At 51.1% G+C, this 25,911-nt stretch overlaps 3 pseudogenes; 2 read left to right on the top strand and 1 right to left on the bottom strand.

The window, feature by feature from the left end:
- Positions 1-7,803: 7,803 nt before the first annotated feature.
- LOC123488594 lies at positions 7,804-18,003 on the bottom strand (annotated as a pseudogene).
- Positions 18,004-24,081: 6,078 nt separating this feature from the next.
- The window catches only part of LOC123488605, a 13,026-nt pseudogene continuing 11,196 nt past the window's right edge, over positions 24,082-25,911 (top strand).
- On the top strand, positions 25,068-25,876 carry LOC123488604 (annotated as a pseudogene).

Genomic DNA, 25,911 nt, shown 5'->3' with positions numbered 1-25,911 from the left:
TTTCTTCTGAACTGTATTCAAGGCAAACTAATGACACATAAATTCACAGTGTCAATTATTCATCTGGAACACAATTCTTGTAACTATTCGCCTATATTATCACTCGTTTCTTTTCTCTCCTTTGTAAAGCATTTGACGGACAGACAGACAGCCCTAAGCCGGTTCCTACCCAATATATATAAGGGAGAGGCATCTTATTTTCCACTTTTGTTACTTTGTGTCATTTCTCGGCGTGAGGTCTTCAAAATGTCTTAAATGAAATCTCTACATTATTTCTCTCCAAATGGGAAACAAACACACAGGAAGGGTGTACCTTGAGTTTGAAATCGGTTACTATAGTATTGTGATTGTTATTATATGGCACTTGTAACATATCGTCAGCAGCCTGCCTCTGAACGGGAATAGCCCAGTGGCTCATATATAAATATGGCTGGTGAGGTGCACTCGTGAGGTCAAATTTTTAAGCCATTTTGGCCCTTCTAGTATATGTTTCTCCCTTCACACACACACCCAGAGTGGGACAATGTTGTGTGCTTGTTGCAGCTCAGTGTATGTAATTTCTTTTCACGAAGGTGTAGCATGGAAATCAATGCGCTTTCTATGAAAGAGGTGGCTCAAAAAGAGCTCTTTGTGGTGCACAAACACGTGCTCGAGTAGAACACTGTTTGTAATAGGTTTTACTTCTTTCTGGGGGTTGCCTTCTTGCGCATCGGTCTTGGGCTTGAAGTGTTTTGGGTTTGGCTGCCTTTGTAGCCTTCTTTTGGGGCTCTTGGTCATTTTCTTGAATGCGCTACATGGCTTCTTCACCTTCTTGGGCCTTCATGCCTTTTGGGTGTAGCGGGCTTCTTAATTTTCTTGGGACTTTTATAAGCACGCCTTCTTGGCTGCTACCTTCTTGGTTTGCACAAAGGGCTTCTTGGTGTCACCTCTTTACTTCTGGGACTGCGTAGCTTTGTCACCTTCTTCGCCTCGAGATTGCCTTCTTTGTTGAGCTTGAAGGAGCCGGACACCGTGCCCTTGGTCTGGACCAGGTGCCCTTGGTGACGAGAGGCTTTTGGATCACATCCACTAGCACCGGAGTGTAACTCCAGTTCTATGAGCGGAGCGGAGCTCCCATAGGGCCCTGCTCCGCTGGTTTGATCAGCTCCTCTGCCCTAGGCAAGAACAGCTGAAGCAAAATTATGGCCAAATAATTCCAGCCAATAGGAAGTACAGGTGTCTCCTATATAAGGGAAACCTGCCTCAATCTGCCTCCCGAGACATTATCTCTTCTGTGCTTAGACTAGAGAGGGTCGGTAGGGCCTTGTTTATGTGGGGTCTGGGCCCCACTCATATAGAACTGGGAGTTACACTCCGGCAACTAGTCGCTTCTATATCGTGGGAGCTCGCTCATAGGGGAGCTTCTGCTCCTATTGTTTTAAGGTGAGCAACGCCTCCAATGTACTCCTGCCCGAGCCACATCCCATTCGAAATGAGAAAAGGTCAAGCCCAGCAATGGCTGCAACCACCCCGCAGTACTGCGACTAAAAACCCACTCAGGCGTCACAACATACCGTCATCGGTTATAACTCCATCTAGCTCAAAATGGCAATGCCAATGGCTAGTGGGAAGATCTAAGAATAGACACCCCTGCTAATCTGTATCAGCAGATAGCCGTGCCTCAATATTCCCAGATAACACTATCGTCTACCAATGGAATGACATCAATCACTCTACATTATGTCCAACAGACCGCCTTACACACTCTGATGGAACCCAGAGATTAGTAGGCAGAAACAAAATATAAAAGTCATACTATCTGAATCAGATAGATGACCTCACATTCTGTCGTAGTTCAATACATGTCTCTATGTACTGACCCTGGAGCCGAAGAGACATGCTACAGATAGTTTTTTCATCCGGGCGGACCTGATAGAGACCTGTCTATCGTCCTGCTTCTTTTCCTCTAGCCTGGGTGGGATTCTCTTTCAGCTATGCTGAGGCAAACGAGCTTGGAAAGTTGCAAGCCTATTCTTTTGACATAACATGTTTCTAACCAAGGTGGACCTGATTGGAACCTGTCCAAGGTCCTGCTCTGTCCTCTCCTTTTTAGCTCAAAAACGCTCTTCAGCTCTGGTTGAATGCCGACTGAAACAAAGAGTTGGAAAACGTATAATCTGTTTTTTCTAATAATGATTTATGAACATGGTCACAATCCTGCTTTCCTTCTCTGTTTTTTTTTCAAGATCTCCCTTCAGCCACGCTGAGTACAGATCGAGCCAAAGAGTTAGAAGACATATCCAACAGATAGAAACGGATAAAGGAGACGGTGTCGAATTCAAGACGCCGCCTACAAATATCCACTACCTCTGGGTACCTGAAGAGGGCAGTAGAAGCTGCTACCCACGAGTGGAGTGCGCTTTAATACCCTGAGGCGGTTGTTGCCCCGGCGGCCAGACGCCGTCTCAATGCCTTCACAAAGCCAATGAGACACCGCTGTTTTGAAAGTGGCTCACCTAATGTAGCGCCGCACTCGTGACACAAAAACAGCTGAGGCGATGACTGCACCGCTGCTAAAGCCACCGAACACGCAAAGTCGCGTACTGGGCACAAAACAATGAAGCTTTTTCTCACCTCTCCCCATGGGGGAGGGGGATGTATTGCCCACAATTCCACGGTCTGTGATCTATATGCACTGTTAATAACCTCCCGGCACAAATGCCGGTTGGGACGCAACACCGCTCTGCTCAAATCGCCATTAATGGCAAGGCAGTCGGGTCTCACCACAGTGCACTCAAATCACTGACCCGCTTAGCGGTAGTCAAGGCGAGCAACAGCGCCGTCTTCTGATAGACAGCATTTTGAGGGTATTTGATTCAATGGCCTTAAACGGCGACTTACATAGCGCCGAGAACCAAGGCCAAATCCCATCGGGCGGCGAAGCTTCAGGCATTGGCCTACCGCTCCCAATAAGAAACGTTTCACTAATGGGTGACTGGAACAGGTTGCCTCAAACTCCTTTCTCATGACCAGCTGGGAAATTGCCGCAACACTCGAATGGTGAGGGCGTATTTCAACACATCAAACATAGACTGCAGGAATGAGAGCACACTCTCTACCTGACAGCTCATGGGGGCCTACGTCCCAGGTGTTAAAGTACCCACCGCAAGAAAACATTCCATCTGCTTGTGTATACCTGTAAGTGGAACTGCTCCTAGCGCTCTGTATGGTTCTGATCACTGCATCAGATAACCCACGGCGCTCAACCTGTCCTGCTCAGGAACCAAGCCTTCAGGTGGTTGGCCGACAGGGCCACTGCCCTCATCGAAAGCCTCCCGCCTGGCTCAACGCTGGTCTGCCGATGGGGAATTGTCCAAGGTGGCAATACAATCAACATCTGACTCATTCCCGCAGTCCACGGAGCCCCCGGGCGATCGTGGGCGCTATCAGTATCACTGTTAGCTCCTTTGATCTCACCCTGCATAGCAGTGGGAGAACAAAAAGACAGCGAAGGGAATGCATACAGGAGATCTCGCCACGGGCAGTGGCGCGAACGCTGGGCTTCCTCCCCAACATGTGCCTGCCCCAGCAGTCTCAGGGAGAAACTATAGGATAATGCGTTTGGCCACGTGACGCGAACAGATCCACCGGTTCTCCCGAATTGTTTCCAAATTTGGAGAACAATGTCTGCGTGACACACCACTACCGCCTCGAGGACCCTCTGACATGAGATCTGCCCTTCATTGCTTAAGTAGCCCGGAATGCGCGCTGCTCTCAACGCAGCTTGGGTGCTTGTGAGCCCACAGCCCTCATAATTCCTGTCGCCTTGTGGAGGGTAAGAGACCTGACCCCTCCCTGGCGAAGTGGCGAGACACTGTGTCCCGTTGTCTGATCAAACCAACACATCGCCGACTCGGCGGTAGACGCATGGTTCAAAACTGTTTTAACCGCTTTCCAACTCAAGAGGTTTATGTGCTTCTAATTGATTGAGGCCATGCACCACCTATCGCTGAGACTGACATGTCCCTCCTGTCCAGCCAGACAGGCATCTGCACACACTGGAATGGTGGACACCTGCCCATCGGGACCGCAAGGAGAACGCACGGGTTCCTCCAATAACCCAGGTCTGCTCCAGCGAGAGGAACCACCACCAACCGATGACGTTGACGACTGGGTCTAGTCTTAAGTTAAGTAAATTCACTGCTGTGTTCTGCAGAGGTGCAGAAGCTCCAGCGGGACCACAGAGGGCTGGCTTGACATGAGACCCAAAAGTGACAGACATGATCGATAGCGCGTTACTGTGTGATTCGGACAGCACTTCTCAGGGCCAGTACCAATGCTGCCCTTCGGTGGTCCGGGCTCCGCGCCATCATTAGCAGTGTCTAGCTGTAGTCCCAGGTAGACTATCTGATGACTGGGCCAGGTGCGTCTCTTTTTTCCAATTCACAGCGAACTCCCAGATGCATGAGATGAATCACTGTCTGTGTCGCAGGGGGCGTGAACGCCAGCTCTGCTGGACGGGCGAGAACTGGCAGGTCGCTCAGGTAGGCTATCCATCCCGACTCCACGCAGCGTTCCAATGCCGCCCACACATTTGGAAACGTTCGAGGTGCCAGGCGCACCTAAACGGCATCCTCGTGAACTCGTACGCCACCCCTTGAAAGGCGAATCAGCAGAAACTTTCGTGGCGAGATTGAATTTGCACATGAAAGTACGCTGCCCTTTAGGTCTATGCTTGTACAAAGTCTCCTTCGGGACACATTCCAGCAGATCGCTGAACGGCCAGCACGAAGGGTCATTGCTGCGTTTTCGCTGAGAAAGGAAATCCAAACGGGTCCACTCCCCCATCTTTTTGGGCACTAGGAAATAAGGCGAATAGAGCCTTTGTTCCTTTGCTCGGGAACTACTGTGATCAGCTTCTCCTCTTCGCCAAAAGTTCCGTGGATCTCACATCAGAGCGGCTACTTGTCCGGCGCTTTTCAATATCGTTTCCACCACTCCTCAAACGGGGTGGGGTCCGAGGAATTGGAGGTATAACCCTTCTCTCTAACGCCTGTTCTAGCCAGGGTTATGGAGGGCACAGCTTCGCCACTGCCAGTAATGCAGAGAAAGCGGGCGCACGGGCTGTGCAACATCCAGTAGGAAGGACCTGTATGCCTTCTATGGTTTTCGCCACGCTATTCCTCTACACTGAGTTGGTGGAATAGCCCAGGGTGGCCTCCCCTCTCGAAAGGGAGAGGAAACATCAGCTGGTTCTGAGTAACTGGATACCTTGATACGCAGTTACGCCCGTAACTCCAGTAATCCGGCTCGGGGTGAACGCAGCACGGCCCTGAAACTGCGCTGGCTGAGGCATTAACCTGAGACAGCGCGCTCCCGATAGCAATTAAGGGCCATCACCGCCATTGTCTGACTGAGACTGCTGGCTTGGGAATGAGAGACCTATCATTATGAACGGCAACTGAGTCTTTGAAAGGTGTGATTCTGACTAATACCAAATAATGGTGCCATAATACCTCTTTCACTGGTCTCTGCGTCTGCTCAACAACACACCGACAGTGGTGAGCAGCCAGGAGCCATGGCATTGATACGTTCATATTAGACCGGGCGCCCATACCTCGGTTACACTTGTAACTCTGGTATTCCCGCCTCGTGAACGCCGCACGGGTCTCGAATTGCGCCAAGGAGGCATTAGCCTGCAGCAAGGCTGTCATTCTCAAAAAGAGGCGGCAGCCTTCATGTCAGCATTGGGACAGACCAGCTGCCTACAGAATGTGAGGCCTCCTGAGATAAGCCAAGATCGTGTCTTGGTATCTTTCCTCCTCACCTTCCGTGTGCTCAGCTCTGCACTCCTGGTGGGCTGAACTACGCTCAGTGCGGTGGGAGTATTAGCGCGGTTTCAGAAAGAAGTGGGGGCGCCGACACTGGGAAACTTCGCTACCGTGGCACCGTCTCCGTGAACGCAGCATGGGTCTGAATCGCACTAATCGAGACCTTAGTTCCGCGATAGTGCCATCTCCTAACTAGCGGTTACGTCATCATGTCTCTTGACTGAGACTGCAGCCTGTTATGAGAGGGCACTCACTACAGTACTCCTTGGAGTCTGTAATGTGAGGTCTCTTGAGATAAACCAAGACGGTGCTCCAGGTATTATTCTCCTTTCACCTTCTTCCCCTGTGTGCTCAGCTCTGCACCTCTGGTGGGCTGAACTACACTCAAGTGTGTGGGGAGTCGGGGCGCTGCTCAGGAAAGGTGGGGGCGCCTTGTACACTGGGCACCTTCTGATCTGCACGGGCCTCTTCTTGAACGCAGCATGGGTCTGGGTCGCACTAACAGAGACTTTAGTCTGTGATAGCGCCATCCCCAGTGTGGTTATTATCGGCGCCGTTTCTGAGAGAAAACGGGGCGCCACGACGCGGCTACGCCTGTAACCGTGAGTAACGGGGCCCTCCGGTGAACGCAGCACGGGTCTGAACTGCACTGACTGAGGCTGCTAGCCTGGGATGACAGAGCGCTCGTCTCGACAAGCGGCCGCGGTCATCATGCCATCATCTGGTTGAGACTGCAGCCAACAAGGTGAGACACTCACTGCGGTACTCCTAGAGTCTGTAAAGTGAGGCTTTATAAGGTACACTTAATACCTTATATACCTGGCTTATGTGTGCATTCAGCAACGCACCATGGTGGGCTGAGCTGCACTCATAGTGGTAAGGAAGAGAGCTGAGAGCAAGGAAGGCTCGAACGCCTCGGATGTGGCCGGGAAAGGGGCTCTTGACAGTGTCAAGTAGAGCTAAACTCTTTATTGCACACATCGCCAAAACATTCTCTCCATACACTAACGGTAGAGTGGGGGACAGTGGGCTCGGCCTTACAGCAGGCGCTGTGCCGCTTTCTCCGTTTCTTCTCTCGCCTGTCATAAACGCGTTTTTTCTGGGTCGCTTCTTCGGTACATGAAGCAAGGATGACGCTTAATGACCTTTCTTCTCTCGGCTGCACTCTCTGGCGCTGCAGGGGGGCAAGGCCCGCCTCCCTGCTGCTGGAGGCTGCCTAACGCCAGGCTGTAGCGAGTTATGGCCAGCTTTCCTCCTATCCACTTCCGGTTGGAGGGAATGGGGGGCAGCTTAATCTCCCGCTGTTTAGCAGCTCCACTCAATGAGACCTGAGAATTCAGGCACAGAGAGGGCTGTGGCGTCATCATCCAGGGATGTAATGACCTCACAATTTCCGAAGGAAAAGGTAGCAACATCTGGGTCAGTAAATGAATTCGTTCCCACAGAATATTCATTTCCTTCCCCAACAGCCCTGTCATCTCCCTGAGTCAGTGCCTTCAGATGATGCCTCAGCTGGGAGACTAACACTGATAGCACATCCTCGAGAGGAATATCCTCCCTAAAATTGCCTAAAGCTGCTTCCACTCCTTCAAAAAAGGAGGGCTCAGCTGGCGCACAGTGATTACGAAGTTGTCCCTGGCTGCAACAGTCCCCCAACCCACGAAACAATGTCGGGGGGTCGACAGCCAAGGGGAACAGCGACACAGAGCCCTGAAAAGAGCTTGCAAAATACTTCACCCTGCTGGACAAGCTTGGTGTGCCTATTGCAGGAAGACGTTGACGGCCGGGATGTCAACCATCAAATTCTTCCCTGAGTCTTCAGGGCTTCTTCTCTAGTCCAGTCGCTGAAGATAATGGGAGGCAGATTGAGGTAACGGGTCTCTCTTATATAGGACACCCTGTACTCCTTATTGGCTGTAGTGGTGTGTGCATAATTTTGCTTTCAGCTGTTCTGCCTCTAGGGCAGAGGGTAAACTAATAGGAGCAGAGCTCCTCATGGGGCGGAGCTCACGACAGAACTTGACGCGGAGTTGTTCTTCTCCACGCCGTAGCCGCTGCCGCCGGCCGCCTTCTTGAGTTCAAAGGCCAGGGACACGCCGCCCTTCTTCTGGAAGCGGTCACAGCCTTGACGATGAGCTTCCTACGCTGGGTCCCGGGGCTTGGGCTGCTGCCTTCTTCTTGGGTGCCTTGGGTCACTGGCTGCTGGCGGGTGCTGCAGCTACTTCTGCCATGTCTGTCTGTCATGGTCCGGTACACACACACGGCCCGCGAGGAGAAGTTTATTGGTGACGCTGCTCATGCGCTTATTGGTGTTTCCACACGAGCAGGGGCTGGCTCAATGCGGGCATGAGAACCATGTAGACTCAAGGCACTCCAGCTCGGCTTCTCTGGGCTGCCAAATGCTCTTCCCACTTGTGTTTTGGTTCAAGCATATCGCCTCAAAAGTCACCGACGGAGTCATGTTTTTGGTCCAAAGCGTAACGCCCAGCGAGCAGACTTGTCTCCGCTTCACGCAATGTGGCCTGCGGAAGGGCTGTGCATTTTGTTGCGATCAAGCCAAAACTTCACCGCTCGACTGTCGGTGTAAGAGCAGCGCACTGGTTAACCTGTGCCATTTGTCTCCTAAATGGCCTAAAAGTGCATCCGAGCCATGCAAGCAGCACTTGTTGTGTAGTGAGCCGAGATGTCTGGCAAGGGAATCAAAGGGAGTTTAATCCCCTGATGTGGCCAGGTGCTTTTGTAGCGCTTCTTTTAAATTCCTTTAAAACACATGCACCTGTGAGGCCTGGCTGAGACTAGTGTTGTCCTTCAAGTTTCATGTGGTTGTATTCTGCCGTATGCACAGAATCCATGGTATAAACAGTCCTACGACATGCTTACTTGCACTGTGTGTGTGTGTGTGTGTGTTTATTGTATTAGTACTTTTGTGCACTGGGTGTGAGTGTTGTTGTTGTTGTATTTGTTCCCTCACTATTTCTACACAGCAGATTGTGTGTGTCTTCTGGTATAGGTAGGTTGTCTCTACTAATATATTGTTCACCTGCTTGACTCAGAGTGACTCGGCTTTGCCCTTGTGTCTGTGGGTCTTGGGTGTCTGGCTGCGCTATGGGAGGCTAAGCCCCATGTGGTTATGGCGTTGATACAGGGGCCTAGACAGAGTGGAGCCCTTCTCTCTCTCTCTCTTCTCACACTCTCTCTCTCTCTCTCTCTCACTCACTCAGTCTCATCTCTCTCTCTCACGCTCACACTCTCTCTCTCTCTCTCTCTCCCTTCACTCACCACTCACTCACCAAAAACACACTCACTCTCTCTCTCTCTCCCCCCCCCCCCCCCCCTCTCTCTCTCTTTCTCTCACTCACCACTCACCACTCACTCACCACCACCACCCAGTCAGCCGCCGTCTCTCTCTCTTTCTCTCTTTCAGTTCACACACTCAGTCACACACTCTCTCTCACCACTCAGTCTCTCTCTCTGGGTCTCTCTCCTTCACTAACTCTCTATCTCTGTCTCTCTTTCAGTCACTCACTAGTCTCTCTCTCACTCACTCACTCAGTCTCTCTCTCTCTCTCTCAGTCTCTCTCCCTCACTCACTCTCTTCTCACTCACACACTTTCTCTCTCACTCTCTCTCTCTCACTCACTCACAGCCCTCTCTCTGCCTCTCTCTCTCACTCACCAGTCTCTCTGTCTCCTCTTCAGTCACTCACTCAGACTCCTCTCTTCTCTCTCACTAACTCACACTTTCTCTCTCTCACCTCCGTCTCTCTCTCTCTCTCTCTCTCCACTTATTCACTCACAGAGAGTCTCAAATACCACTCAGTCTCTCTCTCTCTCTCTCTCTCTCTCTCTCACTCTCAATTACCTCACTCAGTCTCACTCACTCAGTCTTCTCTCAGTCTCTCTCTCTCACTTTTCTCTCTCTTTCTCACATAATCACTCACTTATTTCTCCCACTACTAAAACTTCATCTCAGTCTTCCTCTGTCTGTTTCACTCACTCACTATTTGTCTTTTTCTGTCACTCACTAGTCTTTCTTCTTCTTTCTACCACTTCTGTGAGTGAGTGAGTGAGTGAGTGAGTGAGTGAGTGAGAGAGAGAGAGAGAGAGAGATAAGAGTGAGCAGAGAGAGGGAGAGAGAGACTGAGGAGGGGAGAGAGAGAGACTGAGACTTGAGTGGAGGAATTGAGCAGAGACAGCGAGCCACATGATTTTATATGGCCCCCTCTCGCGGGCCATGACTTTATTCTGAACGGAGACAAGTCTGCTCGCTGGGCCGTTCGCTCCCACTTTGTCAATGTGGAAGCCACTGCCTTAATCCTGTTGCCTGGTGAGTGTAGAGAAGAAAATACGCGATGTGACTCAAATGTATACACTTTACATGGACATTTTAAGTTTATATAGGACGCTTTCACCTAGAGCCACTTATAGTTAAGTGAGGCTTACATTTTCATACTGGCCTCCGTGGGAAACGAACCCGCAACCCTGGCGTTATAAGGCGAATGTGCTCTACCAACTGAGCTACAGGGGACTACATGTGATGCGACCTGACCGAAAATGACCCTGTTGGCCTAAAGGGCTCTACGTTCATATATATATATTCCATACTATACATTCCTAATTATTCACCTTTTTATTCTTGCCATCATCGTTCTCGTATTCACATCATTAGGGTATAGTCCAATGATTGAGCGTCCATTCACTCCTGTCCTTGTCCTACCGATTCAGGGAAGTCAACTCAAAATGACTATCTGCTCAATAAATGATACAAGGAATTTCTTTCCAATCAAACCCAACTTACTGCCTTTTTTTATTTATTTATTTACACCCTTTGTCAAATGGTGCCATTTTTACATTGCCTTCACCTGGAATTGAGGCAGAAGCAAACATGGGTTACTATTCAGCGCGCCAAAGACACCAAAAAAGGCAGCGCTGAAACCTACGCTGAAACGGCCGGTGGGGGAAATGATACAATGTAGCCCCTCTCTGAGCGGCGCGCGCCGCCATTAAAATTCTCGTTTTGCTTTCATTAAACAATGATAATGTAACCGGCGGTCGTACAATGTAACGCAGCCTACCCACGCATTCATTCGGTGGCGATGGGAATCTGCTTTTTACTGACAGAGTGGGTGGCTCTTAAAAGAGCCCAACTTGGGTTAGTAGAGCAGTCCAAATGCGCTGTTTACTTGGAGCTGGTGTTTGGTTCGCCGTGGCCTTGGTGCCCTCGGACTTACGGCGTATTTGGCAAGTTCACCGGGGTAGCAGAGGTACCGCGGTCTGGATCTCCTGGAGGTGATGGTAGAACGCTTGTTGTAGTGGGCCAGGCGAGAGGACTCTCCGGCGATACGCTCGAAGATGTCGTTCACGAAGAGTTCATGATTCCCATGGCCTTGGAGGAGATGCCGGTGTCGGGGTGGACCTGCTTCCAGGACTTTGTACACGTAGATGGCGTAACTCTCCTTCCTGGACTTTCCTACGCTTTCTTGCCGCCTTTCCCTGCGGTCTTGGTGACCAGCTTTTCTTGGAGCCCTTCTTGGGGCGCGGCACTGGCTCGGGCATGATGATGTCCTCGTTGCTTCTCAGAAACGAATGAGGGGGGTGAAGGGCGCTTACCCATCTTATGAAGAGGAAGCTAAGCAAAGTCAGCGCAGTATTTCCTCCTGCTTGCTCCTCGCTCCCCCGGTGGAGCTCCCTCGCCCCTCCCATCCTCCCTCCCTCCCTCCTCTCTATAGTCTATGCTCTGTGACCGATGGGGTGTGTGTTTCAAAAGAAAGGAGGGCTTTGAATTGTCCATATGGCGATTGTTGTGCCGAAATAATGCTGGTGGGATAGAATTGCCCACTTTGGCACCGTCAGACATAGGGCTCCCTTACTTGGACTGTGTGTGTGACATGCGCCTGTCCCCATTTTCGAGCCACGTCTACCGACTCGTAGTGGCTTTATGTTGTCCAAATTCCACTATTGCTTGACCCAAAATCATAACGTTCATACACTTTGCCACTGTCAGATATAGGCCTCCCCTCTGTGCGCTAAAAACTGGACGGGACAGAATCCTCTAATTAATACTCCCCTGTCCACTCAAAGTGGCTCAACTTTCTTACTAAATTGCATACTGAACATTTGTTGTTATATAAAACACTACCTGGAATGGGCCCATTTTAAGCGGATGTGGCTCAAGGCCTTTGTTATTTTTTCTTAAAATTCCTTAGAGCCCACTTCAGCTTCCCCACCGACTTTTTTTCTTTATCTCGTGTTAACTCCAGTTCTATGAGTGGAGGGGAGCCCCCATAGGGGAGCTTCTGCTCCCCGTGGTTTACCCTCTGCCCTAGGGCAGAAACAGCCTGAAGCAAAATTATGCACACACCCCACAGCCAATAGGAGTACAGGTGTCCCTTATAAAGGGAACCCCGTTCCCTCAATCTGCCTCCCGAGATATTATCTTCAGCTTTGGGACTAGAGAGGACGAGCCTTACGAGTACTATGGGGCTCGCTCCACTCATAGAACTGGAGTTACACTCCTTAACTAGCGTTCTATATCGTGGAGCTCCGCGCGCCTTAAGGGGAGCTCTGCTCTAGCTGGTTAAGGCGAATACGCTCCAAAATGCACCCCTGCCGAGCCTAACACTTCCCATTCAAAAATATGAGAACAGGTCAAGCCCAGCCAATGGCTGCAACCAATTTCCGCCGTACTGCGACTAAAAACCCACCCCGGGCGTCACAATATACCCGCGTCATCAGTTATAGACCACGCCCCATCTAGCTCAAATGGCAATGCCAATGGCTAGTGGGCAGATCATCAGAATATACGCCGTAAGCATCTGTACCAGCAGATAGCCGTGCCTCAATATTCTGTAGACAACACTATCGTCCACTAATGGAATGACATCAGTCACTCCATTAAGTGTCCAACAGACCGCCTACTCACTCTATGGAACCCAGATTAGTAGGCAGGAACAAAATTATAAAGGTCACTACTCTGAACTCAGATAGATGACACTCACATTCTGTCAGTTCAATACATGTCTCTATGTACTGGACCCGGAGCAATGAGACATGCTACACAGATAGCTTTTTGTCCAAAAGCGGACCTGATAGAGACCTGTCTATCGTCTGCTTCTCTTTCCTCTAGCTCAAGATTCTTTCATGGCTATGCTGAGTGCATCGAGACTGCAGTTAGCCTATTCTTGACATAACACGTTTTCCTAACCAAGGCGGACCTGATTGGAACCTGTCCCAAGGTCCCTCTGTCCTCTCCTTTAGCTCGAAATCGCCTTTCAGCTCTGCTGAATGCCGACCAGAGCTAAAGAGGTTGGAACCGTGCCCTAATATGTCTCTTCTAGCATAAGAGCGGATTTATGAACATGGTCACAATCCTGCTTCTTTCTCTGTTACTTTCTCAAGATCTCCCTTCAGCCACGCTGAGTACAGATCGACCAAAGAGTTAGAAGACATATCCAACAGATAGAAGCGTAATAAAAGGCGTTGACCCACCAAGACGCCCGCTCTACAAATATCCACTACTCTGTACACTCTGAAGAGGGCAGTAGAAGGCTGCTACTCCACGAGTGGAATGCGCTTTAATCACCCTGAGGCGGTTGTTGCCCCGCCGCCTCGAATAACACGCCCGTCTCAATGCCTTCACAAAGCCAATGAGACAAACGCTGTTGCGAAAGTGGTCTACCCAATGCAGTCAGCACGTGCACACACAAACAGCTGAGGCGATGAACCTAATGGCTGTGGAGCGCTCAACGTAACACGCCAAAGCGCTGTGCTGGGCACAGATACAATGAAGCTTTTTCTCACTCCTCTCCCCAAGAGCAGGGGGATAAAAAGCCCACAGTTCCACGGTCTGTGATCTATATGCACTGTTAAGCATGAACCTTACTGGCAAATGCCGGGTTGGGTCAGAATAACCCGCTCTTGCTAAAATCGCCATTAATGGCAAGGCAGTCGGGTCGTCGACAGTGCACTCAAATCACTGACCTTATAAGGTAGTCAAGGGCGAGCAACAAGCGCCCCGTCTTGATAGACAGCATTTTGAGGGGTATTTGATTCAATGGCTCGAACGTGGCTGACTTATAAACGCGAGAACCAATGCCAACCCCGCGGGCCAGCGTCGCTCTAGCATTGGCCTAGCCGTCGCGTTCCCATAAAGCGCGTTTTCACTAATGGGTGACTGAACAGGTTTTTTCGTTCAAAACCCTTCATGACCAGCTGAAATTGCCGCTGCAAAACACTCCGAATGGTGGAGGAAGCGATTTCTGCTTATCAAACTATAATTGCGATAAAGAGCTTCACTCTCACCTGACAGCTCATGGGGTCTACGTCCTAAAGTGTGTTACACACCACTGTGAGAAAACATTCCATCTGCTTGTGTATACCCTGGAAGTGGAACTGGCCCTAGCGCTCCTGTATGGTTCTGATCACTGCATCAGATAACCCACGAGCGCCTCAACCTGTCCCGATTCAGGAACCAAGCCTTCAGGTGGTTGGCCGATTATGGGCCACTGCCCTATCGGGCGCCTCCGCTCAACTCCATGCTGTCTCGTCGATGTGGAATTGTCCAGGTGGCACAATCAACATCAGACTCATCTCATGCACTCCACGGCCCGGGCGAGCTAAGCTATCAGTATCACTTGCCAGCAACCTCTGATCTCACCCCGGCCTTGAGTGGAGAGCAAGACAGCGGAGGGAATGCTTACAGGAGAACTCATTGGCCAACGGGCAGAATGCTGCGATCTCTTCCCAATGGCATGTGCTCGTCCTGTTGTCTCAGGGGAGTGAACCATAGGGGACACTGGCGCTTCACACGATGGACAACAGATCCCACCTCGGCTCTCCCGAATTGTTTCAAATTTGGGAGAATACAATGTCTGGGTGCAGACTTACCACTCGTCTGTCTCGAGGACCCCTCTTGACATGAGATCTGCCCCTCACCGTTTCAATAGCTTGGAATGTGCGCTGCTCTCACGCAGCGAAGGTGCTTGTGAGCCCACAGCCACTTCTCTGCCGCCCTGTGGAGTGCAGGAGACCTGACCCCTCCCTGGCGATTTATGTGAGCTTACTGTGGTCCGGTTGTACTGACCAAACCAACACATCGCGACCCCGAAGGGTAGACCGAAGTGGTTCAAAACCAGTCGAACCCGTTTCCAACTCAAGAGGTTTATGCATGACACGACCTGATTGAGGCCATGCCTCCTATCGCCCAACTACTGCCACTCCCATCCAGTCAGACAGGCATCTGTAGCACACTGGAATGTGCAAGTTACACCTTGCCCATCGGACTCAAGTGCGCGAGCATGCGAGTTCCCTCCAATAGTCCAGGTCTGCTCATGGCGAAAGAGGAACCACCACCAACCGATAGCGTTAGCGCACTGGGTCTAGTCTTAGTTAGGCGAACCACCGCTGTGTTCTGCGCATGTGCCGGCTTAAGCGGGACCACCGAATGGGCTGCTACATACTAAAAGTGACATATCATGCGCCATTACTGTGTGATTCACACACTTCCTCAGGAGCTATACCAATGCTGCCCTTCGAGGGTCGAAATTCGCGCCCTCATCATTACAGTGTCTAGCTGTAGTCCCAGGTAGACTATCTGATGACTGGGCCAGGTTCTTTCTTTTTCCAATTCCCATGAACCCAGGCCCTTTGTGGGATAATCCTGTCTGTGTGGGTGTGCGTGAGCATCCAGCTCTGCTGGCGGCCGAGAACCAGCTGGTCGTCTGGGTAGGCTAATATCCTTGTATCCCTTGACGACGCAGCGGTTCAATGCCGCCTCCACACATTTGGAAAATGTTCGAGGTGCCACGTACAAAGCGGCATCCTCGTGAATTCGTACGCCACCCCTTGAAGCCGAACCGCCCAGGAAACTTTCTGTGGCGAGATTGAATCGGCACATGAAATCACGCGTCCTTTAGGTCTATGCTTGTACAAAAGTCTCCCTTCTGACACACATTCAGTAGGCGTTTTGTGATCGCATTCGAAGGCCGTTTGGTTATGCTCTCGTTGAGAATGCGTAAATCCAAATTCGGCCTCACTCACCAAATCTTTTCTAGGAAATGAGAGCCAGATAGTTCCCTTTGTTCCTTTGCTCTCGAGGAACTACTGTGACCGCCTCCTTCGCAAAATTTCCGTGATCTCTACATCTAGCTACTTTGTCGAGCGTTTTCATCACCCGTCCACCCCCCCGAAAGCGGGGGAGTGGGGTCGATGGGGTGGAGGGCATAACCCTTCTCTAACGTCTGTTCTAGCCAGCGTGAGAGGGTACGCTTCGTTGCCACTGCCAGCAATGCAGAGAAAGCGGGCGCCCTGTGGCTGCGGTACGTCCATAGGAAGGACCTGTATTCTCTATGCCCTCGCGCCGCTGTTCCCCAGCACTGAGTTGGTGGAATAGCCCAGGGTGAGCCCCCTCGAAGGAGAGGAAACATCAGCTGGTTCTGTGTGAATCGGAGGCCTTATCGTTAGTTGCGCCCTAACTCAGTAATCCGGCCCTCCGTGGGCGCCCAACCACGGTTCTGAACTGCGCTGTCTGAGGCATTAACCTGAACGGCGCGCTCTCCCCGGATAGCAATTGCGTCATCACGTCATTGTCTGACTAACTGCTGCTTGCCACAGACCCATCCATTACAGCTTTCGACAGGAGTCTGAAAGGTATATCCCTCTAACCGATGGTGCCACAACACCTCTTTACTGGTCTCATGCGGCTGCTCAGCAGCACACTCAATGTGTGGTGAGCTGCGCTCAGAGCCATGGCATTGTCGTTCAGAATAGGCCGGGCTGATCATACCTTAGTTATACTTGTAACTCTGGTATTCCCGCTCTCCGTGAGCGTCATATGAGGTCTGTCTGCACTGGTGGGCACAGGCCTGCAGCAGGCGTCATTCGGCTAACGGCTGCGTCTTCATGTCACATTGGGACAGAGACAGCTGCCACTGGTCTTTTGGGGTCTCCTTGAGATAAGCCAAGGCAGTGTCTTGGTATCTTTCCTCCTTCACCTCTGTGTGTGTTCAGCTCTGCACCTCTGAGTGGGCTGAACTACGCTCAGTGTGGTGAGTATTAGCAGCGTTCAGAGAAGAGTGGTGGCCGATGCACTGAAACTTAGTGCATGTATTATCGGACCCCTCGTGAAGCGCAGCATGGGTCCTGAATCGCGCTAATCCCAGACCTTAGTGCGATAGTGCGCCATCCCTAACTAGGCGTAGTTATGTCTCCTGACTAACTGCAGCCCCTGCTATGAAAGGCACTCACTACAGTACTCCTTGGAGTCTGTAATGTAGAGTCGGGATATGGCTCCAATAGGTCTGGGTGTATTCCTCTCCACCTCCTGTGTGCGTTCAGCTCTGCACCTCTGGTGGGCTGAACTACACTCAATGTGGAGAGCTGGCGTTCAGGAAAGGTGGGGGCTTGCCGATACACTGGGCACCTTCGTACCGTGTAATCGGCCCTTCTTGAGCGCAGCATGGGTCTGGGTCGTACTAACAGAGACGCTTAGTCTGTGATAGTGCGCCATCCCCAATGTGGTTATTATCAGGCGCGTTCTGAGAGAAAGCCAGGCCGATGCGTTTTTCGCCCGTGGCCGTGGTAATCAGGCCCTCCGTGAGCGCTGGCACGGGTCTAACTGCACTGACTGAGGCGTTAGCCTGAACAGAGCCCGTCCCGAATAGCGGTGGCGTCATCATGCCATCATCTGGCTGAGACTGCAGCCTGCTATGAAGACACTACTACGGCACTCTTAGGAGTCTGTAAAGTGAGGTCTTTATAAATTTTTTATAATACCTTTTATATACCTGCCTTATGTCATTCAGCAAGCCTGCAGTGAGCTGCGCTGCCACTCATAGTGAGTAGAGAGAAATTAGTGAGGAAGGTGAAGCGCTCTCGGATGTATTATGGAAAGGGGCTCTTTTTTACAGTGTTAAGTAGAGGCCAACTCTTTATTACACACATCAACAAAAAACATTCTCCTCCATACACTCAACGCGGTAAGCAGAGGACAGTGGGCTCGGTTGCGGCGCTGTGCCGTCTTCGTTCTCTCCCCCTCGCCTTCATAAAGCGTCTCTTCTGGCCGCCCCCGGGTATGCCAGATACGCTTCAATACCTCTCTCGCTTACTCTGGCTGCAGAGGCCGAGGCCCGCTCCGCCTTGCTGCTGGAGGCACACCTCACTTGCTCAAGCTGTATCTTGAGAGTTATGGCCGCCATGTCTACTCCACTTCGGGTTGGAGGAATTCAACAATCCCGCTGTTTAGCAGCCCACTCAATGAGACCTGAGAATTCAGGCACAGAGGCTGTGGCGTCATCATCCAGGGATTAATACCTCACAATTTCCCGAAGGAAAGGGGTGTTAAACTGGGTCAGTGTAATGAATTGTTCCAATAAATATTCATTTCTTCCCCAATAGCCCTCTGTCATCTCTGAGTCAGTGCCTTCAGATGATGCCTCAGCTGAATATTACTGATAGCACATCCTCAGAGAATATCCTCCTAAAAATGCCCAATGCTGAGTGATTCCTTTAAAAGGAGGAGCTCGCTGGCGCATAGTGGGGTATTAATGAAGCTGTCCCTGGCGTGCTGTGTCCCTCAACCCACGAAACAATGTCGGGAGAGTCGACAACCGCCAAGGGGAACAGCGACACAGGAAACTCTGAAAAGAGCTTTTGTTAAATACTTACCCTATGGATAAGCTTGGTGTGCTCATTGTAGGAAGGCGTTGATGGCTGGATATCAACGGCTTGAGATCTTCTAGGTCTTCTGTAGCTTCTTCAATAATTCCCAGTTAAGTCGCTGAAGATAATGGGAGGCAGATTGAGGGGAGACGGGGTTCCCTTATATAGGACCCTGTACTCACATTGGCTGGCAGGTGTGTGCATAATTTTTGCTTCAGGCTGTTCTGCCCTAGGGCAGAGGGTAAACCAATAGGCAGACTCCTACAGCCAATAGGAGTACAGGTGTCCCTATAAAGGAACCCGTTCCATCAATCTGTCTCCCGAGATATTATCTTCAGCGACTAGAGAGGATCGGCGGGCCGAAAGTCCCTGGGGGCTCCGCCCACTCATAGAACTGGAGTTACACTCCGGTAACTAGTCGTTTCTATATCGTGGAGCTCCGCCCCATAGGGGAGCTATGCTCCTAGTGGTTTACGGCGGGCGAAACGCCCCAAAAATGCCCCCTGCCGAGCCTAACACATCCCATTCAAAAATGAGAATAGGTCAAGCCCAGCAATGGCTGTAACCAATTTCCGCAGTACCGCGACTAAGGAACCCATCAGGGCGTCACAATATACCGCGTCATCGGTTATAGACCCGCCCCCATCTAACTCAATGACAATGTCAATGGCTATTGGGCAGATCATCAGAATAGACGCCGTGCTAATCTGTACCAACAGATAGCCGTGCCTCAACACTATCGTCCACTAATGTAATGACATCAGTCACTCTACATTAAGTGTCCAACAAAACGCCTTACTCACTCTATGGACCCATAGATTAGTAGGCATGAACAAAATATAAAAGTCCTACTATCTGAATCAGATAGATGACCCCACATTCTGTCATTTCAATACATGTCTCTATGTACTGACCCTGAGTCAAGAGACATGCCACAGATAGCTTTTCAACCGAAGCGGACCTGATAGAGATCTGTCTATCGTCCTGCTTCTCTTTCCTCTAGCTCAAGATTCTCTTTCAGCTATACTGAGTGCAATCGAGCTCGAAAGTAAAAAGCCTATTCTTGACATAACACGTTTTCCTAACCAGGGCGGACCTGATTGGAACCTGTCCAAGGTCCTGCTCTATCCTCTCCTCTTAGCTCAAAATCGCCTTTCAGCTCTGCTGAATGCCGACCGAGCTCAAAGAGTTGGAAAACGTGCTATAATATGTTTCTTCTAATAAAAGCGGATTTATGAACATGGTCACCATCCTGCTTTCTTTCTCTGTTTCCTTCTCAAGATCTCCCTTCAGCCACGCTGAGTACAGATCGAGCCAAAGAGTTAGAAGACATATCCAACAGATGAAACGAATAAAAGGAGACGGTGTCACCCAAAACGCCGCTCTACCAATATCCACTACCTCTGTACCTCTGAAGAGGGCAGTAGAAGCTGCTACTCCACGAGTGGAGTGCGCTTTAACACCCTGAGGCGGTTGTTGCCCCCGCCGCCTCGTACGCCGTCTCAATGCCTTCACAAGGCCAATGAGACAATCGCTGTTTTGAAAATGGTCTACCCAATGCAGCCGCACCCTGACACACAAACAGCTGAGGCGATGACCTAAATCGCTACTGTGCGCTCAATGTAACACGCCAAAGCACGTACTGAGCACAACGGTAGTCAAGGCTAGCAACAGCGCCGTCTTGATAGACCGCCTTTTGAGGGGTATTTGATTCAATGTCTCGAACGGCGACTTACATAGCGCTTCGAGAACTAAAGCCAAAACCCATCGGGGCAGCATAGCTCTAGGCATTAGCCTAAGCCGTTGCATTCCCAATAAAAACGTTTCACTAATGTGTGATTGAACGTTACACCCCTCATGACCAGCTGAAATTGCCGCTGCAACACTCGAACGGTGTATGGCGATTTCTGCTTATCAAACATAGACTTCCGACCACTGGTAGTGCGCGAATGCGTCTCTTCCCAATGGCGGATCGTCCTGTTGTCTCAGGTAGACCTTACATGAGATCTGCCTCTACGTTCAAGTAGCCCCCGGAATGTGCGCTGCTCTCAATGAGCGAAGGTGCTTGTGCACTCACAGCCACAATTCCTCTGCCGCCCGATGGAGGGCAGGAGACCTGACCCTCCCTGGCGATTTATGTGAGCTACTGTGGTCCGGTTGTCTGATCAAACCAACACATCGCGACCCCCGAAGGGTAGACGCGAAGTGGTTAAAACCCATTGAACCGTTTCCAACTCCATGAGGTTTATGTGCCGACCTGATTGAGGCCATGCACCACCTATCGCTTGAGACTGACATGTCCCTCCCCATCCAGTTAGACAGGCATCTGTATACACTGGAATGTAGGATGACACCTTGCCCATCGGGACTCGCGTGCGTGAAAACGCACGGGTTCCTCCAATAGTCCAGGTCTGCTCTTAGCGAGAGAGGAACCACCACCAACTGATGACTTTGACGCACTGGGTCTAGTCTTAGTTAGGCGAACCACCGCTGTGTTCTTGCGCATGTGCAGAAACCCCAGCGGAACCACAGGGTGGGCTGCCGACATGAAACCCAAAAGTGACATGATCGATAGCGCCATTACTGTGTAATTCGGACTAACACTTTCCTCAGGGCTAGTACCAATGCTGCCCTTCGAGGGTCCGAAAATTATGCCCTCATCATTACAGTGTCTAGCTGTAGTCCCAGGTAGACAATCTGATGACTGGGCCAGGGTGCGCTCCCTTTTCCAATTCACAGCGAACCCCAGACGCGTGAGATGAATCACTGTCTGTGTCGTGTAGAAGTAGACGTCAGCTCTGCTGACGGGCGAAACCCGCAGTTCGTCTAGGTAGGCTAATATCCTTATCCCTTGACAACGCAGCGGTTCCAATGCCGCCTCCACATATTTGGAAAACGTTCGAGGTGCCAGGGCGTACCTAAATGGCATCCTCTTGAACTCGTACGCCCCTCCTCTATGGCCCACGCCGCTGCTATTCCCCAGCACTGGGTTGGTAAAATAGCCCGAGGTGGGCCCCCCTTTGAAAGGGAGAGGATACATCAGCTCGTTCTGGGTGAATCGGGGGCTTTGATACGATGGTTACGACCGTAACTGCAGTAATCTTGCCCTCCGTGAACGCAGCACGGGTCTGAACTGCACTGTCTGAGGTACTGGCCTGAGACAGAGCGCTCTTCCCAGAAAGCGATTGCGTCATCATGTCATTGTCTGACTGAGACTGCCGCTTGGCATGAGACTTATCCTTTACAGAACTCAACAGAATCTGAAAGGTGTAATCTCTGACCGATACCGCACTGTGGTGCCCCAATGCCTCTTTACTATTCCTAAGCGGCTGTTCAACGACACACTCAATGTGTGGTGAGCTGCGCTCAGAGCCATGGGCATTGATACGTTCAGAATATACCGGAGGTGTCCATACCTTGGCTACCTTAGTAGCCCTGGTATTCCCGCTCTCCGTGAACGTTGCACGGGTCTGATCTGTACTAACTGAGGCATTAGCCTGCAGTAAGACGTCACTCCCGGCTAGCGGCTGCGCCTTCATGTCACATTGGGACAGAGGCAACTGCCTACTACGTGAAATCTTTACTACAGAGCTCCTAGGAGTCTGTAGTAAGAGATCTTCACTAGGTGAGCTAAGGCTGCGCCTTGCTACCTTAACCCCTTTCCTCTCCTGAGCACGCTCAGCTACACACTCTAAGTGGGTTGGGCTGCGCTCAAGATGGTGAGGGAGAAAACATAGAACGTGAAGTGTTCCGAACCTTATGGAATAACTGTCCTTCTTTTGACAATGTCAATGAGAACAATCTCTTTATTACACAATGTAACAACACAGCCCTCTACACCCTGAACAGTGGAGTAGGGGGGAAAAACAGGGGGGGAAAACAGTCTTGGTATCTTTCCTCCCTTCACCTCCTGTGTGCGTTCAGCTCTGCACCTCTGGTGGGCTGAACTACGCTCAGTGTGGTGAATATTAGCGCGTTCAGAAAGAGTGGGGCGCCCGATACACTAGGAAACTTCGTCACCGTGGTAATCGGGCCCTTCTTGAACGCAGCATGGGTCTGGGTCGTACTAACATAGACCTTAGTCTGTGATAGTGCGCCACCCCCAACGTGGTTATTATCAGCGCTTCTGAGATAAACGGAGGCGCCGATACGTGGTTACGCCGTAACCGTAGTAATCAGGCCCTCCGTGAACGCAGCACGGGTCTGAACTGCACTGACTGAGGCGTTAGCCTGAGACAGAGCGCCGTCCCGGATAGCGGTCGCGTCATCATGCCATTATCTGGCTGAGACTGCAGCCTGCTATGTGAGACACTCACTACGGCACTCCTAGGAGTCTGTAAAGTGAGGTCTTTATAAGGTACACTTAATACCCTTTATATACCTGCCTTATGTGTGCATTCAGCAACGCACCATGGTGGGCTGAGCTGCACTCATAGTGGTAAGAGAGAGAGCGAGAGTGAGGAAGGTCGAACGCTCTCGGATGTATTATGGAAAAGGGGCTCTTTTTGACAGTGTCAAGTAGAGCCAACTCTTTATTACACACATCAACAAAAAACATTCTCCTCCATACACTCGACGGTAGAGTGGGGGGGGGGACAGTGGGCTCGGTCACAGCGGGCGCTGTGCCGTCTTCCGTTCTCTCCCCCTCGCCTGTCATAAACGGGCGTCTCTTCTGGCCGCCCTTCGGGTGATGCCAGGATGACGCTTTAATCACCTCTCTCGCCGGCACCTCTGGCGCTGCAGGGGGGCGAGGCCCGCTCCCTGCTGCTGGAGAACGCCGTCTGACGCCAAGTTGTAGCGAGAGTAACGGCCGCCCCTTCATCATATCCACTTCCGGGTTGGAGGGAATAGGGGCAGCAATCTCCCACTGTTTAGCAGCCCACTCAATGAGATCTGAAAATTCAGAGCACAGAGAGGCTGTGGCGTCATCATCCAGGGATGTAATGACCTCACAATTTCCTGAAGGAAAGGGGTGTTAAACATCTGGGTCAGTGTAATGAATTGTTCCAATAGAATATTCATTTCTTCCCCAATAGCCCTGTCATCTCCTGAGTCAGCGCCTTCAGATGATGCCTCAGCGCTGAGACTAACATTGATAGCACATCCTCAAGAGGAATATCCTCCCTAAAAATGCCCAACGCTGCTTCCACTCCTTCAAAAAGGAGGCGCAGCTGGCGCATAGTGGGGGATTAATGAGGCCGTCCCTGGCATGCTGTGTCCCTCAACCCACGAAACATAATTCGGGGTGACAGCCAAGGGGAACAGCGACATTGAGCTCTGAAAAGAGCTTTTGTTAAATACTTACCCTATGGGTAAGCTTGGTGTGCTCATTGTAGGAAGACGTTGATGGCTGGATATCAACGGCGAGATCTTCCTGAGTCTTCGAAGGCTTCTTCTCTAGTCCAGTCGCTGAAGATAATGGGAGACAGATTGATGGAACGGGGTTCCTTATATAGGGACACCTGTACTCCTATTGGCTGTAGGTGTGTGCATATTTTGTTTTCAGGCTGTTCTGCCCTAGGGCAGAGGGTAAACCACTAGGAGCATAGCTCCCCTATGGGGCGGAGCTCCACGATATAGAACAGAGGCGCGCTTTCTGTGCCGCCGGCCTCAATCAGGTCGACCAAACGCAGATAATAGCGCACCGCGCACCGGCGCTGAAGTCATTCATTCACTTGAACTCAACTAGCGAACACACCATGTCCGGAAGAGGCAAAGGCGGCAAGGGACTCGGAAAAGGAGGCGCCAAGCGTCACCGCAAAGTTCTCCGCGATAACATCCAGGGAATCACCAAACCCGCTATCCGCCGTCTGGCTGCCGCGGCGGCGTGACAGCGTATTTCCGGTCTGATCTACGAGGAGACCCGCGGTGTCCTGAAGGTGTTCCTGGAGAACGTGATCCGTGACGCAGTCACCTACACCGAGCACGCCAAGAGGAAGACCGTTACCGCCATGGACGTGGTCTACGCTCTGAAACGTCAGGGACGCACCCTGTACGGTTTCGGCGGTTAAACCCACTCTCTTCGGAACCTCAACACCCCGACTCGAACCCAAAGGCTCTTTTAAGAGCCACCCACATCCGCTTAAAATGGGCCCATTCCATGTAGTGTTATATATAACAAAAAATGTTTAGTATGCAATTTAGTAAGAAAGTATGAGCCACTTCGAGTGGACAGGGAGTATTAATTAGAGGATTCTAATGTCCCGTCCACTTTTAGCGCACAGAGGGAGGCCTATATCTGACAGTGGCAAAGTGTAAGAACGTTATTATTTTGGGTCAAGCAATAGTGGAATTTGGACAACATAAAGCCACCACGAGTCGGTAGACGTGGCTCGAAAAGAGGGGGACAGCGCGCACACACACACACAGTCCAAAATGGGAGCCCTATGTCTGACGGTGCCAAAGTGGGCAATTCTATCACCAGCATTATTTGGCACAACAATCGTGCCATTTGGACACCTATTAAAGCCCCCCTTTTGAAACACACAATTCCCCATCGGTCACAGAGCATAGGCTATAGAGAGGAGGGAGGGAGGGAGGGAGCAAGCAAGCAGGGGAGTGTCTACGGCCGCTGACTTTGCTTAGCTTCCTCTTCATAAGACGGGTAAGCGCCCTTCACCCCCTCATTCGTTTCTGAGAAGCAACGAGACATCATCATGCCCGAGCCAGCAAAGTCAGCGCCCAAGAAGGGCTCCAAGAAAGCCGTCACCAAGACCGCAGGGAAGGGCGGCAAGAAGCGCAGAAAGTCCAGGAAGGAGAGTTACGCCATCTACGTGTACAAAGTCCTGAAGCAGGTCCACCCCGACACCGGCATCTCCTCCAAGGCCATGGGAATCATGAACTCCTTCGTGAACGACATCTTCGAGCGTATCGCCGGAGAGTCCTCTCGCCTGGCCCACTACAACAAGCGTTCTACCATCACCTCCAGGGAGATCCAGACCGCGGTGCGCCTGCTGCTCCCGGTGAACTTGCCAAACACGCCGTGTCCGAGGGCACCAAGGCCGTAACCAAGTACACCAGCTCCAAGTAAACAGCGCATTTGGACTGCTCTACTAACCCAAAGGCTCTTTTAAGAGCCACCCACTCTGTCAGTAAAAAAGCAATTCCATCGCCACCGAATGAATGCGTAGGTAGGCTGCGTTACATTGTATCATTGTTTAATGGGCGGCGCGCGCCGCCTCGGAGAGCGGCTACATTGTATCATTGTTTAATGGGCGGCGCGCGCCGGCTCGGAGAGCGGCTACATTGTATCATTTCCCCTGCCCGTTCCAGCGTAGGGGTTTAGCGCGCCTTTTTTGGTGTCTTTGCGCGCTGAATAGTAACCCATGTTTGTCGGGCTCTATTCCAGGTGAAGGCAATGTAAAATGGCACCATTTGACAAAGGGTGTAAATAAATAAATCAAAAAGGCAGTCTGTTGGGTTTGATTGGAAATAAATTCCTTTTA

Source organism: Coregonus clupeaformis, unplaced genomic scaffold (genome assembly GCF_020615455.1).
Source record: "Coregonus clupeaformis isolate EN_2021a unplaced genomic scaffold, ASM2061545v1 scaf2387, whole genome shotgun sequence".
NCBI lineage: Eukaryota > Metazoa > Chordata > Actinopteri > Salmoniformes > Salmonidae > Coregonus > Coregonus clupeaformis.
The sequence above is the reverse complement of the archived record's forward strand: the minus strand, read 5'-3'. Positions and strand labels throughout refer to the sequence as shown.